The sequence below is a fragment of the Gavialis gangeticus genome, unplaced genomic scaffold, assembly GCF_001723915.1.
Source record: "Gavialis gangeticus isolate Ggan-Ray unplaced genomic scaffold, GavGan_comp1, whole genome shotgun sequence".
NCBI classification, from domain to species: domain Eukaryota; kingdom Metazoa; phylum Chordata; order Crocodylia; family Gavialidae; genus Gavialis; species Gavialis gangeticus.
In genome coordinates, this window is record NW_017729022.1 from 70,438,414 (window position 1) to 70,445,823 (window position 7,410).

General features: G+C 47.3%; 1 long non-coding RNA gene across 1 annotated transcript in view; it reads left to right on the plus strand.

The window, feature by feature from the left end:
* The first annotated feature begins 372 nt into the window (after nucleotides 1-372).
* Nucleotides 373-7,410, plus strand: part of LOC109296121 — a 637,130-nt gene continuing 630,092 nt past the window's right edge. Inside the window, exon 1 of the long non-coding RNA XR_002096898.1 lies at nucleotides 373-410. This is a non-coding gene — a long non-coding RNA (uncharacterized LOC109296121). The remainder of the gene's footprint in view (nucleotides 411-7,410) is intronic.

Here is a 7,410-nt window from a genome sequence, read left to right on the forward strand (position 1 = left end):
GGGAGAGGGAACCAAGGGGCAGCTGGTTGACCCCAGTCTCTCAGACTAATAATAGCAAAAGGCCCTTGAATGAAGTGTGTGCCCGCCTTAGGTGCAGGCAGTGATTGACAGACCTGGGGGAAAGTAGAGGGTTGGGTGACCCAGGGAGAGGCACATAAGCACATACGCTCAGGGCCTGAGCCAGAATGGGGCAGTCTGGCTGTAGGGGCTGCAGGAGGTAAGGGAGGAGGTAGGCTGGGCTGCCCAGTGAGAGAGGACTCCAGACTGCAGGGGGGATAGAGAAAACCTTGCACCACCAAAGCAACAACAGATAAGTGCTTTAAGCCTGTGTTGTAGTGCTACCACAGTGTGAGATTAACCCTGGGAGGGGAGCCTTTTATTTTGGGAGCAGATGCTTGTTTTTTTCACTTGTATTTATACCGGAGGACTAGGTGTGGCTGTGGACTGGAGACCACAGGAATGCTGCAGGGGCATAACACAGAGCCCTTCCAGGGTTTGGACCCTGTGCTCCTGTGGTCTGGTGATGCAGCCAGGAGCCATGTGGCACAGGGACAGGAAGGCAGAGAAATGGCTGCTGAATCCTGCTGACTTCTCCCCCTGGGCTCCCGCCATCTTTGACAGGCAGCCAGGAGCAGATAAATATTTTCTAAACTTTTTATGGGCCCCACAGGCTAGGTAGAATGGCCTGGCCGTGCAGATTCAGCCTGCGGGCTGTATTTTGCCCACCCCTGTTTTAGGGGCAGCCTCCCAGTCAAATCCTAACATCAAGGCATGGCAGCTGAGATGAGATGGTGGGACCATGAGGGGCCAGCAAGGGCACAAGGTGGAGTACAGGCAGTGGCCACAAGAGGTAACTTTGCTGCCCCAGTGCCAGGGCTAGCTACCATAATATACTTAGTGCTAAATGCTGCAAAATTCAGGACAGAACTGTACAATTCCTGTTGTTACTGCAAAATGAGCAGCTCTTTACATTGCTAGAGTATGCGTCTCTTCGTCCCTCTGATTAGGAAGACAGCATGTCAAAAACACAGCTTCTGCTCTCAGAGGTCTTATATCAATATTCTTTCTACCACCTGTTAGTCTTTTCAGGTTACTTTGATTTACACTATGACTTCACCTTCAAAGATTTTTTGGAACAGAAAGAAGTCTCTTATGACACGTTGATGGTACATGTCTCCAATCCATTCAGGATTTTACTTATTGCTTTGGATAAACAGTCTTTTTATTCCATGTCATCTTTGCAACTTAAACATCACATACACATGTGTGTACAAGTGTATACATGCACCATATTTTCCCACCTACCTTTATATCATACCCCTGTTCTAACCTTACAACTGTACTTTTTTTTTTTTCCATTGCAGTTGGCTGGAAATCTAAAACAGAATCCAGCTGCTGTTTGCCCTACATCTGAGTTTAAAGAGTCAAAGCTCACATATCTTCATTGTCCTTTTCTAATATGATTTCCATGCTACCACCTGCATGCATTTAAAAGATTAATGCCACTCTTTCATACTCATTGAAAATCAAGCACATTCTAACAAGGTTAACAGTAATCAGGCATCTCATCCCATCCGGCAGTGAGAGCTAAGAGGGATGGTTCTGTGGGAGGGAAGTCTGTGAAGGTCTCCTTGTGAAGTGTCCCTCTCAGTCTACATCACAAGAGCTAGCCTTGGCCAACTCCATCCCCCTCAGGAAACAATCTAGGAGTTCAGCTTCCAAATTGTAGACTTCGAAACAAGAGCCATCTGTGTGAAAGGCTTCTGAGATGTTGTCGGCTTCCCATATTCTATTACTTAAGAACATGGCTCCAATTAGAGGCAGACTGCCCTGTTAATCCTTAGAAAGTAGAGCTCCCCACCAAACAGGGCGTCTTTACACATGCTCCAGGGTAGAGGAAGGGGTGCTTTTAATGGAAGCATCTCCAAGAACCCCTCTAATTAAAGTGCCCACAGCATCATGTGTATTCAGCATCCCATGCTTCAAAATGGCAGCAGGGATGCTTTAACTAAAGCTCATTTGATGAGATTTAGTTAAAGGACCCCTGCCACCACTTTGAAGTGTGGGGATGCTGAATACACGTGACATGGAGGCTGCTGGATTGTACTAATTTGTGTGCTCCAACAGACTATTACGCAAGAAAGCTCAGCTGACAGAACTGCACAGTGTACAGCAGAGCTGGGTGAAGATTAGAGGGAAAATAGATTTGTTGAATATCATACTTGATCATGTATTAGAGCATTATATTTGCAAATGATTCATCTAGGTGTCTAAAAATATTCCATCGATAACACAGTCAAAGAGACTCTGACAGGCCTTAAGTATCATTGTTCTGATGACTATTATTTCAACCAACTCTAACGTGAAACCCATTATAAAGCCATAGGAGAGAAAGCACTGGCAGTGAAGGGATGAGACAGGATATATTTACCTCATCAGTTAAAGATTGTTGTTTGAAGCAAACATGTTGAATTCAGTTACAAATTCTCTTCCCTGGCTAGAGCAACCTGGATGCCAGGCCACCCAGGAGTATGAAAGCAAACTGGCCAAGATTTTAAAAATCAGGAGCATAATATGGGGCTCTTCTGCCTACATTTTGCCAGCTCAGTGACCTGGATTGTGTGTAGACTAAACGAGGGGTGTGTATGCACGACACTTAGAAGCAGGCTAAATGCTTTTGCATTGCTTTAATAGTGTCAGTGTTTGCACGCCTTGGCAGTGTATTGCACATTAATTCTAACCGCTGTAGCAAATTTGGCAGCATAATGCACCTTAAATGACTTGGGGAGCCTTAAATGACTTGGGGTGCAGCAAAATAAAACTCCTTCAAGGAGTTTTGTAGTTTGCTGCCCCTACAACCACAGAGCAAAGCACCAGGCTCCATGCAGCTCTGACTCTGCAGGAAGCCCTGCAGGCAGCCTGGCAGCAGCCCGGGAATGCTGGCTCCACCCAAGAAAAGTGGCAAGCCTGATCTTTCTCCCCACCCCACTCCTGGAGCCTGCTTGCTTGCCTGAGCTACGCAGGGGCCCAGGGCTTCCCTCTGTGGCTGCGGTGCCCCCCGGGACTGCCTGAGCTGGGTGCCTGCGGGCGTATGCCGCCTGGGGGAGGGCCACTGCTGCCATGGAGGGAAACACCATCCCCCTCCTGCAGCCCAGGGACCACTCTACCCACTAGCAGCTTGACCTTCCCCTCCCTGTCAGATAGGCAGGTAAGTCAGTGGGCTGTGTGCATGACACAGGGGTTTAATCAGCCCTAAATTGAAGCGGTATTTTTTAAAACCCACCACTTCAATTTGGGGCCTCCGTTTCATTTACACATGCCCCAGCTGATCTTCAAAACTGCTGAGCAAGCACAAGCTCCCATGGGAGCTGCTCTAGGCTGAGTTTTTTGGTTAGGCTACAGCTGAAGGCTATTTGGGAGCTAGGACAACCAGGTCAGAGGTAGGAACCTTGGAGCTTGATGACAGCAGCACATGAATATTCAATTAAGGGCCAAATTTTAAGGCATCCACCTATGAAAGCTCTCAAAAAGTCAGAGTGAGGTTAAGTATTGATACACTGGATGCTTTAAAGTCTGAATTGTGAGTGTTAGCATTCTTCTGAAATATCGTCTTAAATTACAGCAGACGGGTCATTTACCAAAGCATTTCGTCAATGTTATGATCTGCCTTCGGCTGACAAAAGCAAGACCGCTGCCTAGAGGAATCTGGTTAAAGTGCTAAACGTTCGACAAGTGGTCGTTTCTGCAAAAGGTGTCAGAGTGACCAGTGTACGTTTTACTGGTTTAATTCTAAACATTATTTCAACAAGTTATTAATCTGGGGCTTATTTTTAGCAGCCATAAAAGCAAAGGACATACGGTGTTGGCCAAAGCCAAGAAAAGTACAAGCAAGGGCTGTGTGAGTTCCTCACACATGGCTCTGTCCCCGTCACCTCAGCCCTGACCTTCAGCACTCTCTGCTGCTTTGACCTTGGGCTCCTCACACAGCCCTGCCATAATACCCCAGTCTCATCCAGATACATGATCCTTAATTATGCTGGTGGTGAGTACGATGATAAACCCCTACCAAAAAGCACTAAAGCATTAACTAGCCCCTCTCCCGTATGTTGGCGGTGGTGCATGTGTGTGAAGTTTCAGGTTTTTTTAATTTTTAGAATGACCTATAGACCTCAAGCTGAACTAAGGGAAAAATCTACCTGGAAAGGCCTGGAGGCCACCTCCCCTACAATTCACAAAGTGCTGCCATAAACATCACAGCTGCACAGCAAAACGGAATAAAAATCCTGCAGCATGATGATGAGTTCAGATTATCTAAAACCAAACACACTTCATCAGTTTTCTCATGTCACAATGCATGATGTATTCAGTTCTCAGCAGGGGGGATACTGTCCAACAAATGCTTTAGTTACATAGATGCTAAAAGGAACAAGCAAACCTTTTCAGGAAAAAGGTTCCCGAGAGTTTCCTCTCTAATCCAAGCAGTGGGTATAGCTGGCTTTACACAGCATTTAACTGTAAGACCTGCTTTAAAGGGAAAAAAAATCTAATACTGATAAAATATTAAATAAACACTAGTCTTGTAGCCTGTCCCATTTTTAATCCAATGGGGTTAGTGACCCTTTCTGGACCCAATTCAACTACTGTTGAAGTCAGCAGGGGTGCTGGAGCAGATCCTGACTGAATAGGTTGCTATATTTTGAGGCATTGCCCTTTTTAATTAAGATGAAAGAGGTGTCCTGTCATCTGAGATGATAGCAGCTAGTAATTTTCAAACTGATGCACTGGAGTCCTGAGTAAGGGCAGCACACGTAAGGACTTAGTGGGCACATCTGCACGTTATACTTATGTGCCTGAATTAACTTTGGTGCAGTTCATGCCAGAGTCAGCTGCTCCTGGGCATAGGGTCTTCACGTGCACCTGGGAGTGCAGCAGCTCAAGCCAGGGTGTCCTACGCTCTGGGTGGTGGCAGAGGGGCTGGCTGGGGCATGAGGGTGCTACAGTGCAGGGCTATCCAGCAGGCAGCCCCTGCACTGTAGCATCCTTACGCCCCATCCAGCCCCAGTCAGTCTACAGGTGCATTTAAGCACATGTAACTACTTTGCTATAGGATAGTGTTGGGCAGTACTATCCTACAGCAAAGTTGATTAGTTTACTGCACCCTAATAGGGGTGCGTGTGTAGACTGACACTTTACTGCTGAGCTAATTAGTCAACTGCAGTAAAGCACACATGTAAATGTGCTCACTGAGTAGAAAGGTGCTCCTTACTATCTGGCGCCCTCTGGTGCTGTATATATCTATCATAGCAGTTTACTACTGGGCTGTACACTTGCTTGGTAATGTACTCCTTGCTTATTCCTTGTGGAAGTCAGACCCATCAGGCTCACACCTGGCAAGGCTTGGCCTTACCTTGCTCATCTTCACCAGCAAAGCTGTGCTGGCTGGTGCATGGCTCTGCTCACACCTCATTACATCCATTCACCCATCTGGATGAGCAAGCAATAAACTTGCAGCAGCTGCTCCCTATTCCTCCTGACACTCTGCCTGCACAGGGCAGTTAAGCAGAATCATAAGGCAGCTCACAACAGAGCTTTACTAGGACAACCTTGAGTTTCAATACTAAATGTCCTCTGTGTACTGTCAGTCTTCTAGCCTTCCACAATGTCGAGTTTAGCAAAATTTTAACTTCTGAAAGCCAGGAAATGAAGTGGGTTTTTTTCAGACTCTAATTTCTGAGACCTAGAAATATGCATAGCCTTAATTCTACTACCCTAGAGCAATGCCCCAATACACCCATAACACACATTCTCCTGCCTTTGAACTATACTGAATAGGAGCTGCCCACACCTACCCTCCAGTCTAACCCAGCCTAGTTCATAGAAAGACACCACATCAGTTGCATTTTAGAATCCCTTTATGTATGTGGAAGCTCTTCTAGTGCCAGGGTTGCAAGTCATCAGAAAATGAAACAGTGCTGGATGTGTGGGAAAAGACTACAGCATCCAACTGTGATAAAAATGCCAGAATGCTGAAACCCTTTGCAGGAAGCTCCAGCACAACTAGGTGAAGCCCAAGTGGTTGGTGACACACAGAAACCCAAATCACCACTTCCATCTCACCCTCCCCTTCCCCATTCCATTAAGGGCATTTAGGGCTTGTCATCACAATGGCACCAGTGTCCCAGCATGCCCTGCTCACCTGCTCCCACAGGCATGCTGCAACCTATAAGGTCACCAGCAAGGCTGCTCTGGGGTCTTCCCCAGCACCCACTACTGAGCCCTCAATCTCCAACATGCTTGGGAGTTACTAGTGGGGATGATCCCAGAAGACCCTTAATGGCAGATTGAGTTTTGAACATATAAGATGGAGGAGGTGGGGGTGGGGCAGGGGTCAAAATAATTTTGCAAGCACCAGTCAGCTCCACGTTCTCCTCACTCCTGTGACTGCTAGCATCTGCTGGGCCCCTGCCTAGCGAAGGACTACCACCCTCTCTCTCTGCCTCAAGCTCCCTCAGCACAGACCAGCCCCTAGCAGATATTTGTACAAAAGGTGCTTCTTGGTGTCTGGTGCCCTCTGCTGCAGCTTGTGTATGTCACAGGCAGCATCTTACTGGAAGGCTGGCTATTTCCCCCCTTAGGTTGCCCAAGCTGTGTGCCAAACCAGACCCCGCACCCCCATAACATCCCTCATCTGGCTGGGCTCCCCTGCTCTGCTTCATCCAGGGCTCCCAGGCCACGTACCAGCTGACCTAATCAGCTTGTCTTCAAGTGATCCCTTTTCCCTACCTCCCTCTGCCCAGTACAAGGGACAGCATGTACCTTCGTTCTGTATTTTCTGGCTTTCATAGAATCATAGAAAAAGAGGGTTGTAAGGGATTTTAGGAGTTCATCTAGTCCCAACTCCCTGGTCAAAACAGGACTTTCCCCAACCATCTCATCCCAACCAAGGCTTTGTGTAGCCGGATCTTAAAAACGCCTGTGGATGGAGATTCCACAACCTCTCTAAATAACCCGTTCCAGTGCTTTACTACCTTCCTAGTGAGAGAGATTTTCTAATATCTAACCTAAACGTTTCTAATTAGATGTTCTAATATCTAACCTAAATTTCCCTTGCTGCAACTTGAGACCATTGCTCCTTGTTCTTTCAGACATTTCCATTTGCATTCCCTCTTCAGGGTCACCCGATTCGCACAGTGACAAGGAGAGTCAAGCACATCACTTTAGAAGGATGAAACTCCACTCCCAGATCCAAGCTCACCTGCGGGAGGAAGGAGGGGTCGACACACCCACCGGCAGCAGGGTTCCCAAAAGCCTGCCTCCTCTTATGGCAGAACAGGGAGGAAGGTTTATAACCCCTGGGTGGGCAGGGGCCCCAGAGATGCCAGCAGTCAGGTGTGTAAAGGAGAATGTGGA